The sequence below is a fragment of the Marmota marmota genome, unplaced genomic scaffold (assembly GCF_001458135.2).
Source record: "Marmota marmota marmota unplaced genomic scaffold, marMar, whole genome shotgun sequence".
NCBI lineage: Eukaryota > Metazoa > Chordata > Mammalia > Rodentia > Sciuridae > Marmota > Marmota marmota.
In genome coordinates, this window is record NW_026000019.1 from 21,740,472 (window position 1) to 21,755,681 (window position 15,210).

The 15,210-nt window shown below is 41.1% G+C and overlaps 1 protein-coding gene and 1 long non-coding RNA gene across 6 annotated transcripts in view; one reads left to right on the top strand and one right to left on the bottom strand.

The window, feature by feature from the left end:
* The window catches only part of LOC125618674, a 12,229-nt gene extending 8,087 nt beyond the window's left edge, over positions 1-4,142 (bottom strand). Inside the window, exons 1-2 of the long non-coding RNA XR_007350044.1 lie at positions 3,738-4,142; positions 52-1,448 (exon numbers count right to left, since the gene is read on the bottom strand). This is a non-coding gene — a long non-coding RNA (uncharacterized LOC125618674). The remainder of the gene's footprint in view (positions 1-51; positions 1,449-3,737) is intronic.
* The window catches only part of Nme7 (NME/NM23 family member 7), a 173,403-nt gene that overhangs the window by 147,551 nt on the left and 10,642 nt on the right, over positions 1-15,210 (top strand). The window lies entirely within an intron of this gene.

Below are 15,210 nucleotides of genomic sequence, written 5' to 3' on the forward strand. Positions count from 1 at the left end.
CCCCCCCCCCCCCCGGAATCATGAAGGATTCTTCTGTGTCATTGTGCTCACCTGTCATGGGGGTGCAGTCAGTGTTTGTTGCATGACAGCATGTTCCCATTTGCCATTTCAGTGGCAGCGTGTCATGATCAACACAAACAGAGTGCTTTTGCACCTCTTTGTGCCTGTGCCTGTACATGCATCTGTTAAAGCATTTGGTATCTTGGAAAATCATTTCTTGTTTCTGTGTTGTTCTCCCTTCAGTATGATCCTCTGGAGAATAGGGATCATGTCTTATGCTTCTGTCCCGAGGTATTAGCAAAGCACCTTATTATCAGTGACCTGACTGATTATTGACAGATGGAAGGAAGGGAGGAATGGAGCAGGCAGGCGAGAGCCAATGTCTCTGTGTCTCTGTTTTACATGGAGTGACAGTTATTGGCTTTGATTGTTGGAAACTTTTGAAATATACTTAAAGATTTTATTTCTTGGGTTTGATGGTGCTCCCATGGTTTAGCCCCTGGGAAGAGGCTACTGGTCATCAAGCAACATGCGCATCCTATTGTCTCCTGGGCATGCCACTCCATTTTGTTGCATAATTATGTCATCCTCCAAAGGACTTTGCTCTCTTGGTAAGTCATCTATAGTCACTGATGAGCACATTCTTTTCTTCTTAGTGTATACGGATGCCTATGTGAATTACCACAGGTCAAGCAGCATCCACACTGCCTCCCACAGTGTGGACAGAGGCTCAGAAGTCAGCCTCAGAGATTATGGCTGATTCTTTGAAAAGCCACAAACTGACTTGAGACAAATGTGAAGTGTACTGTCCCCCGACCTAACAATATTGAATGCTGTATCTCTCCACTTTACTCTTTCTTGTTCCCCCAGGGCTACAATACCCTCATATTTCACCACATTTTCTCTCCTATCTCTTATGTACTATGTACTCATGATTGTGTTGGATCCTTTCCAGGAGTTTAAAAAATTCAATTCTCCTATATAATTCTATGGTTTTGCTTTTCAATACAGGTCAACAACATGGGAGACATTCTTGTTTGGTGGCTTTCAATCTGTTTTACTGCCTGTCATCTTCTATACAGAACTGTCTACTCCTTCAGTGATATTTCTCATCTCTGCAGGTCCTAGTGGGAGTTGGGGCTAGAATGAGGCTGTATGTGGGCTCTTAGTGGGTGCTTTGAAGAAGTGTTCTTCCAGGGAAGCTGCTGATCACCTGCTTTTCTGTGCCATCACTAAGGACAGCAGATGAATCTGGCCTGAGGGGGGAAGTGCCAGAGTCGGCGGAAACAGGATTCTCATTGGGTTCTCACCAGGCACACTGTAAAAGCCTCAGCTCGTAGTCGGTTATGTAACGAATGGTAACCCTTCTAATGATCAGTACTGGTCCCTTTTGGTTTCAACCTTGGAGTTGCAAGTAGCTTATGCTGGGTAAAGGAATCACAGTCATGCTGGTTTAAAACAAACAAAAAAATAATAGTAATTTTTTTTGCTTGAAATATCAATGTACATAATTTTCTGTACAAAGTTCTCCCCTTTCCTTGTTACACATTAACTTTCTGGTTACTGTATAATCACCATCTGAAAGCTAAGATCTGCTGTTTACTAGGCACAAGGCAAAGAGAACTATAAAATGTACCTCAGTAGCACACAACATAGCTTCTATAAGGTCATTGTCATTGTAGATTTTCTGAGTACTGCCTTCAAATTATTTTAATAAAGAATCTATTGCTCTACTGTTCACAGAAACCCATGGTGATATTGAAAACTTGGACTAATATATTTTTATCCCTTTTGTTAGGGGCTAAATAACTTTATTGTTTGTTCTGTGTTGACAGCCTTTGTTGACACTTAATACAAGTATTAAGTTTACTCTCTCATATGCCAGTTTGTCTTCTAAAAGTTGGGGGATGTTATCTGTACATTCCCTTGGCTCTCCTCGCACTGTTCATTTTGGTCCTTCTTAGGTTAACATGTATTTATTGAAGGCCTGTTTGTACCAGTCACTATTTGAGACACTAGGGGTGAATAACACACAGTCCCTACTCTAAAAGAACTTAGTGGTCTCTAGGAAAGATTGTTATTGAAATTGGTAATTTTCACATCAGGGAGTAGGTAGTAGAAGGCTGATCCTCACCAGGTATCACCAGAACCTTGGAACCTGTATAAATACCTCATTTCCTAGCATGAGAATCAGATGAGGCTCCAGGAAGATAGGAGATCTGCTGCACATAATTTAGGACACATTTTTAAAACAAGAAAAAGGAAAGTGATGTTCCAGGCAGAGGGAATGATATGTGTGCTGGAAAGCCTCAGAAGGCTGTGCTGGAAAGCCACTGGGCTGGGGATGTGACTAGGAGGTAACGTGTTTGCCTCACACACACCAGGCCCTGGGTTCAATTCCCAGCACTGCAAAAGTAAATACCATATTGTCCACTAGTTAGAATGAAGTAAAGCCTTATTCAATATATTCAATATATTCATGTTATAAGAAATTTGATACACATATATCTGTTCAACAAATTAAAGTTCTAGGAAGAATTCTTTGGCCAAATCAAAACCATAAATTCATTCACTGAACACTTAAAACCAGACACTGTGTAGGCTCTGAGGAGACTGGTGAATAAGAGACATACCCGTGTCCAGAGTTCATATTCCAATGAAGAAAGCAGACCTTCATCAGATTATCACCAAAAGGAATGAGTCTGATAAGTGCCTTGTAGTAAGAGATCTTAGGAACAACGTGATAGGGAACCTGGTGTAGCTGGGGCATGAGGGAGAGTTTCCTGAGCAAGTGACACTTGGACTGAGACCTGGAGAAATGAGTGTCAGCTGGGAAAGGAGATAAAAGCTCTCCAGCAGAGAGAATGGCGGCTTCTAAAACTGATTGAGGGAAATGTTTCCTTTAGGAAGGGAAGCAAGGAGCACAGGGCAGCGGGGAGGACAGAGTGGGGTGACCCTGAGAGATGGAGGCTAGGCCATCAGTGGGAGAATGGGTGGTGACATGGTCAGGTTTGTGTTTTCTAAGAGATATGACTGGCTAATGTGTGGAAATGGACCAAAAAGGGTCAAGTCGGGAAGGATTTTTAAATAACATATTAGTGTAGCAACTGAAAATACAGACATCATGCCTTTTAATTTAGAGCTTGGTATAAGTGTATAAATTGTGTCTGTGCTTTAGCTTCTCATGTGGAAGATGATGAGGCAGAACTTGTAGTTCTCAGGCTTCCCCACAAAGGAGCTGAGAACTTAACCCTGAGACCTGGGGCAGCAGCTTCAACCCTGAACTGCTCCCTGTGTGGCCCCAGCATGCCAGATGTGAATTAGCATTTTGTAGGTGTGCCAGGAGGTAACAGAGGTGGAGAAGCTCTGCTGTAATCCCTGTTTTTGCACTAACATTTCTTGATTCTAGGTTTTGAATAACTGAAATCCTAATTCAACCCCCTTGTTTCTATCAATGAGTAGAACATGACCCAAAGTAGAAAAATGGGTCACCTATGATCATGTGGCTGGGTATACGAAATCAACCAGTAATCTTGGGTTTTTCTACTATGCCACATGCTATACCCTTTGTAATCAGTGTGATTGATCATTATCAGAGTTCCAAGAGTTTTTTCCCTTTTTTATATAAACAAATACATTTTTGATGACTAATAAATTATTGCTCTATTAAGCATCCTTTTTTCTAAAATTTGAAGCTTAAAAACTGAGAAACCAATTCCCAGAATAAAACTTCTTACCTTTTCCTGGATAAGTTGAAATAATTGCAAGACTAGCATTTCTAGGTTGCTCCAAAGTTTGTAACATGCAGAAGTGATGAGTACAGGAAGTTAACTGAGCTTTTAATTACTTTTACTTGGTTTGAACTTGAGCCCAAAGGTAAAAGTTTAAAGTTGAGTTTGGATCTCACTGTGCCAGATTGGCTTCCTATAGCATCCATTAGAAACTAAAGTGAGGGGGAAGTCCAGAAGTATAGCAATTCTGGGCATATGCTTGAGAGTCTGGTTACCTGTGTTCAATTCCCAGAGTCTCTACCACCAACTTTGTGACTTAAGGAAAATTACCTTTCTTAGACTCATTTTCCCAACTTAACAGAATTGAAGTAATTACATTACACAGTAAGAATTAAATAAGGCAACATATATGGAGGACTCTATCATCAGAGTTCAATGCAGAAGAAAGAAATCACTCTTAACTATTTAAGAAAGAATTTAATACAAGGAAAGTCAGTGAAAGACTGCTTCAGGAACATTGAATTCACCCTCACATTGCTATAACTGTGATCCAGAGCTCTGCAGTTATTCTTGCTTTCACCTCAGCTACGACTGCTGGTATAACTGCCTCTCACAGCCTTGAAAGTGGTATAGAGGCCTGGACAGCTGCATCTTCCAGTGCAGACATCCATCATGTCCGGGCTTGCTTGCCAACATTCATGGCCAAAGATAGATGGCCTTGGGCCTTTCTCTTCCAGATTTCACACAGTGCATGTTGGTGGAGTCTAATTTGTAGCATGAGCCCTAGCTGTAAGGGAAGTCTGGAAAATATAGTTTGTTGCTTTGTAGCCACCAAATACAAGGATGATGGAGAGGAAGAGAGATCCAATCTTAGTGTCTGTAGTATCTTCCACAAAGCTAAAGCCTGGGGTCTGGCCTATGGCAAATGGCCAATAAGTGAAAGTTGCTATTTCTTGCTGTGATTGATTTATTAGTAGTAGGAGTATGGATAGTACTTAATGTCCACACATAATTTACTTTTATTCACCTGAAAATATCAATATGATTCCGTTTTTAGGGGATTCACTAAGGAAACAAATCTAAGTCTTCATCTGCATTTCAAACCCATTATATTTATTTATTCATTTATTTTAGTTGTGGTTGACACAATATCTTCCTTTATTTATTTGTTTGTTTGTTTGTTTGTTTATATGTGGTGCTGAGGATCAAGCCCAGAGTGTCACATGTGTGAGGCGAGCGCTCTACCACTGAGCCACAACCCCAGCCCCTCAAACCCATTATTTACAATATCTCCCTCCAGCAAGATAGTAATAAGTAGCAAAGCAAATTTCTATGCATTGTTTGATTCAGTTACTACACAAATAATAGGGCTAAATTTAATTCACTCTTTTGCAATAATACATGCCTTACAGCACTGAAGTGTAAATAAATAGTTCATTGGTCTTATATAGGTGTCTAGGCACAGGATAAAACTTTATAAAATTATAAACTTTATAAAATTCCCTCCCCCGCCCCATGCAAGTATGTGTGTCTTCCAAATGTCCCATTAAACATCCAGAGATTTGTTTCTGTTTAAGGAAGGGAAAGTCTAATCAGCTGTGACTTAGGAGGATATGCCATTACTTAGGCAACTAACTGAATGTGCTTAGAAAAGTAGTAGACTTGTCTTTTGAAGGCTGAAGGGTAATGTAATGTGGCTTTCTCCTGTTTTAATTCATGGCATAATTTTTCTCAAATGATCTTTATTTTGTTCTCTATTTTATGTTTGCTAACCAGTGAAAATAGAAAGAAGGATATTTATATTCAGTGTCAGTATAAGAAACTATTTTTTTTTAAATTAGAGTCAATAAAACCAAAACATATTTTATTCATGTATTAATAAAAATTTCTTGGGAGACCTACTTACCTATACTCAAAATCCAGGAAAGTGTCTAAATTGCTTTTTTTCCCTTTGCCTTTTTATTTTAAGAGTCCTTAGGACTAATTATTGAAATAATGAAGGAATGTCTACTGACTAGGAATTGAACAAAAATAAAAATTTTCTTTAAAAGCGAAATTTCTCATTGTATCTGAGTGATAAATTCCTAGAATGTCCTAGTGGTAAAATTCTGATAATATTTAATGGTACACGAATGCAAATCAAATAAATAGATTGTAGAAATTACCTTAACTCCTTAGTGACTATATAACAAAATATCACTGAATATTTATACCAGTATTATAAGTTCAAGTCAGATATTTTTAAATAAACCTAATGTATAAAATTTTTCATTTTGAGCCTCAGACTTTCTAAAGTCATCCAAATAAGGATAGTTTTTGTTTGTTTGTTTGTTTTTGGTAACAGGGGTTGAACTCCAGTGCTTAACCACTGAGCCACAACCCCAGCCCTTTTTATTTTTTACTTTGAGACAGGGTCTCACTAAGTTGCTGAGACTGGCCTTAAACTTGTGATCCTCCTGCCTCAGCCTCCCAAGCATCTGGGATTACAGGCATGTGCCACCATGCCCAGTTTAAATAAGGGCTGTTTTTAAAGAAAGATACAAATAATAGATTTAAAACTTAAAGGAATTGAAGAATGTTTTTTCTACCCAAGTGATACCTGTACTTTGGGAATGATAATACATTAATTAACAAGGACTTAGGGTTTCTCTGCCTGGTCACATCTGATGAAGGTGAAGATGTATTGTCCTCTTATGCATGTCCATGAGACCAGCCATGCATGCAAGTGCCATCTTGCTGGTCTGTCAGGCATTTTTCCCTAATATATTAAAAAATTAGATTCAGATTGCCCAAATTAGAAACATTTCTCTACACCAAATTAGTAAATGTAGACAAAAATAACAGGGAGTACCCTGCACTAGTAGATGACTGTATTTTTGTTTTATTATTTTGAATATTAATTCCCCAATTAGAAGCATGGTAGAGTTCCATACTATCCCTGATTGACTCAAAAAACTCCCCCTCTACTACTAATTAAACCTAATATAAAAGAAACAATGTTAGTTAAAATTATGAAAGAGCACAGGTTAATGGTTTATGACTATAACAACCAGCACGGCTAATTTAAAGTGATACATATTTAATCCCAACTTCATTGTCCTTAAACTTTTGTCTCATGTTTAGCACTAAAATTTAAACCAGAGATAAGTTTCTCTGTCATTGTTGGTCTTCAGTTTTAAAAAGTAAAAGAGGTTACATTAAAATGCTAAGATTTTTATGGCTTAGTTTTATTTATTAAAGGTTCCATTCTTAGGGCTGAGGGTGTAGCTCAGTGGTAGTGCACTTGCCTAGTGTGCACAAGGCCCTGGGTTCCATCCCCAGCACCACAAACAAGTGCAAATAAGCTCCATTCTCTTAGTCTCCCATCATTTAAATCACAGCTTCAATAAGTGCACCTGGTATACTAAAAGAGGTTATTCTGGAATTCCCTAGATGGAAGATTCAGTGAGGTCTTGCCTTATTGATCCCATTGCTTGGTTATGGGACTGAGATCCACTTTGTAATACAGTCGCTGACTGCCTGCTTAATAAAGCCATCTGCTTTTCACTGATTTTTAAGACTTGGGCCCCCAGGAAGCGAATCTCATGTACTCAGCTCCTGGGTGCAGCAACAACATGAGAAGCACATTGAGAAGACACCAAGTGGTAAACAGGACTCTTAAAAATATTACCAACAGATAATTAAATGAATTGTGATTTTTTGACCAAAAAGTAAGTAAAGTAAATACATCCAGAGTATTTTAGTCACTCTGACTCACTGTTGAACCACGCCATTTATGAATAACTGTTACCAAAAGTTGACACTCTCGTAGGAGAAAGCTGGAAAATTTTCTGTGGATGCCAAGACAAATGAGTCAAGAAGGTGGTGGTTAATTTTATATACAGTTGGCATTCTTACCCCAACCCACTCCCATGCAGTGTTTGTACTTTATGTTAAATGTAACCCTAACATCCTCTTCACTCAGTAGAATTGACATTCTCACATGAATTAAAAGTGCCAGATTCTGAATAGCTTTCACTGAGTTGATATCACAGATGTCATTTAAAAGAGTCAAGGAAAAGGCCTAATACCAAAGTATTTTCCCTTCTTCTTGGTATTCAAAAGAAAGAGGCCCCAAATGACAGTCTGTTGTCTTTCTGCATTTGGTTAAGTATTATTTTCTTTCGATGATCTATGTCCATGAATGAACTTCTTACCTAACAAACTAAGACTTGGACCTACCTAGATCCCAAATGACTGTCATGTTACCAGCTCCCAAAATGCCCAGTCCTGTCTTGTCTCCTATTGTTTCTTCTCCCTTTCCTCCTCCTAAATTATCAGTACAGCATTTCTATTCCTTTTGCCACCTTGGACCATCTCCTTTACCTTAATCTTCCTAGGAGTAGCTACATTCATCTGCCAGGACTATTGTAACAGATCACCACAGACTGCAGAGTATAAACATTGGAAATTCATGTGCTCACAGTTTGGGGGCTAAAAGTTCAAGATCCAATGTTGGCATGGTCGATCTCTTCTGAGGCCTCTCCTTGGCTAGCCGATGTCTTCACATGGTCTTCCCTCTGGATCTGTCTGTGACTTGTCTCCTCTTCTTATGACACTAGTCACATTAGATCAAGGCCCACCCTGATGACCTCCATTTTAGCTTATTCATCTCTATAGAAACTGTCTCTTCACATACAGTCTCATGGTGAGTCACTGAGGCTAGGATGGCAACACATGAACTTTGGAGGACATGATTCAGCCCGTAGTGCACCCTGTGATGGGTTTCAAGAACTGCTTGCCATCGTGTGGCGTCAGGGGACCTGTAGTCGGAGGCAGTGTAGCACAAAGGTATGCCCCGAGTCTGTGCCTTCAGTTCAGCCTGAAGTTTGTCCTGTGAAACTTCTGGAGGAGAATGAAGTAAGACAGAGTATATATGCCACGTTTTCTTTACCCATTCATCAGTTGATGGACAACTTGGATGGGTTCCATTTCCTGGCTTCTGTGAACAGTGCTGCAGTAAACGTGGGAGTGTAGATGTCTCTTCTCCATACTGATTTCATTTCCTTTGGATCCAGTAGCTGGATTGCTGGATCATGTGGAAGTTCTATTTTTGAGGAACCGCCATACTGTTTTCCATAATGACTGTCCGGGACTTATATTCCCACCGTGAGCAAGGGTTTTCTTTTCTGCACTTGTTATCTTTAGTCTCCTTGATAATAGCCGTTAATCATACTAGAGTGATGTAATCTTGTTGTGCTGTCCTTTCTTTATTGTTGTGGGTACTGCTCAAGTCCAATCACATCATCCTTTGCTGTACCTCTGCAAAGGGCTCCAAAGGGACTTCCAGCTTCCAACAGTTGCTCATTCTTGCTGTTTGTTTGTTTCACTAGAATGTAGCATCCGTGAATTGGATCCTTGCATTTTTTTATTATTAGTTGTGTTCCTAGCATTGAGCCCAGTACCACCCTTATTGGTACCTCTCTGGTCCAGCCACATCATCCCTTTCCTATGCCTCTGTGAAAGCCTCCAAAATGGGCTTCCAACTTCATTTATTTTTCATTTAGTAATGTTTCTTTAATGTCGATAATATGGCAGACACTGTTCTAGGAACAAAGGATTCAGTGCCATCCTGCAGCCCACTTCCTCCACTTGGCCAAGTGGAAGTGTTTTCATGAAGCAAAAATCAGATTGTATCACTCTTCTCAAGATTTTCGGTGACTTTTAATATACTTAGGATGAACTCAAACTCGTTCCAAGGGAACCTGGCTCTTGTCTCGTCTCGTTCCACTGTCCTGTCTGCACATTTACTGTATTCCCATCCGTCATCATGGATTTTTGTTTATTCTTTGACTTGTTTCATTTTCTCTCTTGGTCACACAGGCTTATTCTCCTCTCGGACTGTTGCTGCCTGCCTGTCTCCATGCCTTGACTATGCTCTCTGGCCTCTTCTGGGTGCCGCTCCTAGTAGTTCAGAGTTCTGTGAACTGAGCACTTCCTTGGAGAGGTCTTTTTTGAATACTCTTGCTTTTCCACAGCACATGGATGTCAAAGCAAAGGCTTTCAAAATGCTCTTCAGAGGATTAATGGCACTTTTTAGGTATTTTTCAAAATATACTTGCTCACTATCACTGTTTTTTTTTATTACTATATAAGTGCCAGTGAGCTAGATCTTCGCATGTCTCATTATTAGTTGTATTCCCAGTACTTGGTAATGCATTAATACCTAATGCATTAGCACTTAATAAAGTGTTGTGAAGGAAATATGGTACAGACTATCTCTAAATTGATACAGTTCTTCATGAACATTGTAAAATGTTCTTTCTTTCCCCCATTCAAATTTATATAATTCTGATATTGATCTCAGTAAACTAGAAATGTAAAATTCTAGTATTTTCTTCTATTACATAGAAAAGAGAAAGTGATATATGTGAGAGGATTGTACAAACTTTTCTCAGGTCTTTTTCAGTTCTTAATTCCTGTGATTCTGGTTTTTCAAACTAGTCAGTTAATCTTAAGTGAATCTAAGCAGAATAGCAGCATCCCAAAATTTCCTTCAAATTTATCATTGTGTTATGATGGATTCAAAGAGTGGTGTGGTCAGAGAGGTCATCTGAGGCTTGGAAAAAGCCTGTGAAATGCCCCTGGAGGAAATAGACAGCTTCAGCATGGTGTTCCCAAAGCCACTCAGGTGTACAGTGCTGTGGGTAGATCACTTCCACCTTCGTTGGAGGCCCTGGGTCCTGACCATAGGCCCCATGCCTGCACAGAAGAGAACAGCACTTAGCTGGCACCAGGGGACCTGCTGCATAATGACTGCCTCTGAAGAGTGAGGACTGAGTGACTTGGTGAAGACAGAACTCAACGTGGACTCCTAACAAGTAGGACAAGGTCAGGCTAAATTCTTGGGCTGGTGAAGCATGAGGAGGCTGACAGACAGGACAGGTGGTTCTGAACCCTCACATGGGGAAGATTCCCTTCTGGAAGTGTCCATCTGACTGCATTCTTCTGTATTGTTCCGTATGTTTTATGTGTCTTAATAGAGAGGGAAACAGTGGAGGCATGTGCTCAGTTTATAGCACCCTGGTAAGGAAGAGTGGCCTGTGTGGTCCCAGCTATCTCCTGGCTTGCTTTACCCCAGGGTGGGAGAAGGCATGACAGATGCAGTTAAACATCAGATTCCTTGGGCTCTAAAACTCCCTCTGCCTCTTTACTGGCTTGCCGCAGTCTGGCTGGGCACAAAATAACCGGGAGGTCACGAGCCACTCATAGGTTCAAACAGGAACTACTTTATTGCCAGAACCCAACCAGAACTCTCCAGAACTCCTCGGAAACTCCGCAAGAACCAATGGGAACTCAGCGGGAACCCCGCGAGAACTCAACGGGAACTCGACGAGAACTCAAAAGTAGCGGGCACCCGATGTAGCAGGAGCCGCCTTATTGCCGGACAGCAGAGGTTTATATACACAACTGAATATACAGCTTGTTTCAATTTAGCATCATCCAGTTACAGCAATCAGTCATTATCTTAATAATTATACACAGCTTAATTTAATTATCATCATCTTAATGGCTTGCTGGTGTTACTTCTCAACCACTCCTTCTGGCAAAATGCCAGGCGCCATCCTGACTTGGTTGTGGCTCTCAACACTGGCTGTGGGAACTATTACAATCAGTAAGCCTTGTAAGACAAGGCAGAAAGGCATTTATTTTTTGGTACCAGAGATTCAACCCACTGAGCCACATCCCCAACCCCCCGCCCCCACTTTTTTTTTTTTTTTTTTTAATTTGAGACAGGGTCTTGCTAAGTTTCTTAGGGCCTCACTAAATTGCTGAGACTGGCTTTGAACTTGCAATTCTTCTGCCTCAGCCTCCCAAGCCATTGGGATTACAGTCATGTGCCACTGCACCCGGCGACACAAGACATTTAGAGTGGTGCTCTTGTTGTTATCATTGTTATGGTCATTGTCGATTGTATCTCTCTAGATTTTGGCTGCTAGGATCAGAAATGCCAAAAATAGAACAAGCCGGGTTTTGTCTCAGGAAACAAGGTAGGGTGTTCAGGAAACTGGTAGGGTGGCACTGGTTCAGCAGCTCAAGAAGGTGGGCCTCGGATCTCTGCAACAATCAGCCTTTCCCTGTGGTTGCATAGTGGCTGCCATCTCCAGCATCATGTGCTCCTTGTAGGCAGACTGAATGGAAGGGCAGAGGGTGAAAGGGCACAGCCAGCTGAATGCCCTTCCTTGCAAGGCACTTTCCTGTGAGCCTACCCAGTGACATTCCCTTAGAGGGCATGGATCAGAAATCGGTACCGTCCCCCCACTGTGTAATAGAGGATGTACTTTGCTGCCCCAAACAGAATCAAAATCATCTTCCTGAAAATGAAAGGGAGAGTTAACACTGGCAATGTCTCCAGATTATTTTCAATGTTCTTATTGTCTTGAAACACCACATCATCTTTCTCCATCGTAAAGTTCCCAAAGAGAATCCATAAAGAGAATATCTCCCTGCCCTAAAACACTTCTGAATCCATCAACACAAATCCTGAAAACAGCGCCATGGGAATATGCCAATAAAAAAAATCATCTATATTTAATTGATTGGATTTTGTTTTAGCCCTTGATGTTACTATTCTGAGAAAGTGGTTTAAGAATATAAAACATTAGTTCAAATAAATTACCCAGACTTTTAATGGGGTCAAAGAGGAGTTATACTATTCAAAATAAAGATATAAACTAAGAAACAAACTATTCAAAGTGAAACCTTCAAACGAATAAGGCTTTAAACACTTCATGTTTCATGCCAATCCAGAACCTCACAGAACTTTGAGGCTCCTTGTGACGCACTGGTGTTCTTGTCTGGAGCAGGCCCTGTCACACTGCCTCTTCCTGGAGCCACGCTCACTTTTTTTTTTAATAAGATTTGTTCTTAGTTGTTGATAGACCTTGATTTTATTTATTTATGCGCGGTGCTGAGAATTGAACCCAGTGCCTCACACATGCCAGGCAAGTGCGCTCCTTCCCGCTGAGTCCCAGCCCCTCTCTTTCCTTTTGAACAGGAACATGGCCACTCATTTCTCAGCTTCCCAAGGTCCTCCCCAGCTCTTGCTGCCTAATTGTTGATGCAAGCTAGCTGTGGTCTTTGCTGCCTTGAGTCTGCATCCCTTCCCTTCTGTTCATGAACGTGGGTCTTTCTGATGTATGGGTATGACTGGCAGGAGGCTAATGTGGGCGGTGTGGACATGTAATCACCCAGTACTTGTAGTCTACTGCCTGAGAGGGAGTGAGCGTCTTCACCCTGGAGGAGTTACAAGTATAAAACGAAGGACATTTCCAGTGGTGAAGTCCCATGCCGTCAATGTCACATAAACTAGCGACAAGAGCATGCTGGTTTCGTGGGCTCACTTGAGCTGTGAGGCTGGATGAGGATGAGGCGGCCGTGGGCGTCTAGCTGGGGAAGTGTGAAGGGAGCTGTGACCAGCGCAGAGGCTGCTTTGTTCCACGACAACAGTGGCGGGGGGACAAGTTAAGGGCCTTGTGTCTTTTGGCACTAGCTGGCTGGTCATGTCACCAGCAGCTGTCTCCCCAGGCCGCTCTCCTCAGGAGCAGTGCCGTTGTCCCTTACCCTGGCCACACAGGAAGCAGCCTGGAGCAGCACTCTGCAGACTCTGCCAGGCTGACTCTTGTCCTAGTAGCAATAAAGAGTGTTTCTAGAATACTCCTTTGCCCATCTTCTAAATAATTCTAATTTCTGTTTCCTACTTTTCTCATCTTGGGGCTTTTCTAACTGCAATGTTTATGAAGTGGAGCAACAAGAACCTCACAGAAAATGAATGTCCCACCGGTGGGAGTTTCTAAAAAGGAACTGCAATGCCTTGGCCTTAACTCCCATCTCCTTTATGAGGCCACTCAGCACTGCTGGCCCCTAGACTGTATTTGGGCTTGGGCCCAAGTTCTTAGGAGCCACCAGGCCACCCAGGATCTCTTTCCTAAGTCACTTTTTATGTTTATGGAACTCATCCTGTGAGCCTGCTCTGATGCCTTTCTTGTACATGCCCAAGATGCCCCTTTCTGCCCACATTCCCCTTGCATCTGGGAGACTTGTCCATTTCCTCAGCATGTAATTCATGTAAAGGTCTCTAAATTACTATGGATACTAGACTGGCAAAAGCCAAATTAAGCCAGAGATGTCATTCTTTCCTTTAGATCAATTCTGATGGTTTTCAGATGGGCTTGTTTCCAGCTCTAATTTCTGGGACACCCACTTTGACTCTGTCCAGGGCAGTGATCTGCAACCTAGTTTGCATTACAAGTGTCTGGAGCTATTTAAAAATGAGTCCTTCAGATGTGCCCAACACCTCATGAACCATATTTTCCAGGGAAGGGGTCCCAGTGTGTGTGGGGGGGTGAAGGAGGTGTTGTGTGGTGTATGTGTGTATTTTTGTGTATGTGGTGTATTTTTTTGTTTGTTTTACTTTGTTTTGTAAAGCTTCATAGGATGATTCTGATGTGCAGCCAGATTTAAAAATCACTTGTCTGAAATTGGTCATTAAATCTACATTTTCTTTTATATGGAGCCATTTTTTAAGGATAGAGTATGTTCTCTGTTAGTCACCCGTCTTCTGGAGGGTCAGCAGATGAGAATGTCCAGCATGGAGTGTCATGTGCACCTGTCACATCCTCTGCTGCCTGGTTCCCACTGAGATGGCCCATCCCATAGCCTATCAGTGCTGCTGTGGAGCACAGCCCTCCTGAGCTGCTGGTCTCAGAGTGGAAACATGGAGTCTGTGCTTGAGGAAAATGTATTAGTAGTAAATGTGTTGCAGCTTTGCCATTGACTCATACACTTACCCACACATTCAACCCAATAAAGTTGACTTTATTATCTTCAATTCTTAGCAAATAATCGCAGAGTTTAAAATGACTTGTACTAGAAAATAGTAACAACTGAATACTTCTGAGTACAAACCAGTCCTCTTTCTGTTCTTTCTAATGATAATATTTTTTATTACTTTTTTTAGAGGATTTCAGACATAAAAGTAAATTGCAAAAATAATGCAGACTTTCCACAAACTCTTAGCTTCAAATGCTAACATTTTACTATGTTACTCTTCCTTCTTTCTCTTTGTGCACACATGTTTTTATTATCTATATTTATTGAAAGTATATTACAGACATAATTCACCTTTCTTTCTTAATACTTTCAATGTATGTCCTTAAAAAGCAGTTTCTTTCATTTCCATAGAACACTGACTAGAAATCATGAAATTAACATCAGTGCAGTACTGTTATCTACATATAGATATTGAAATTTTATCCACAAATAACTTCTGTAGCACAGGAAAATACCATGTCTGGTCCAGACTCTATGGAGGAGCCCATGTGGTATGTGGTCCTCATGTCTCTTACTAGCTTAGTCTGCAGTGTCCTCTCTCTGCCTTTGGGTTCGTGACCCAATTAGTTTATATCTGTTGCCTTCTGATGGGCAAGAACTGCCCACA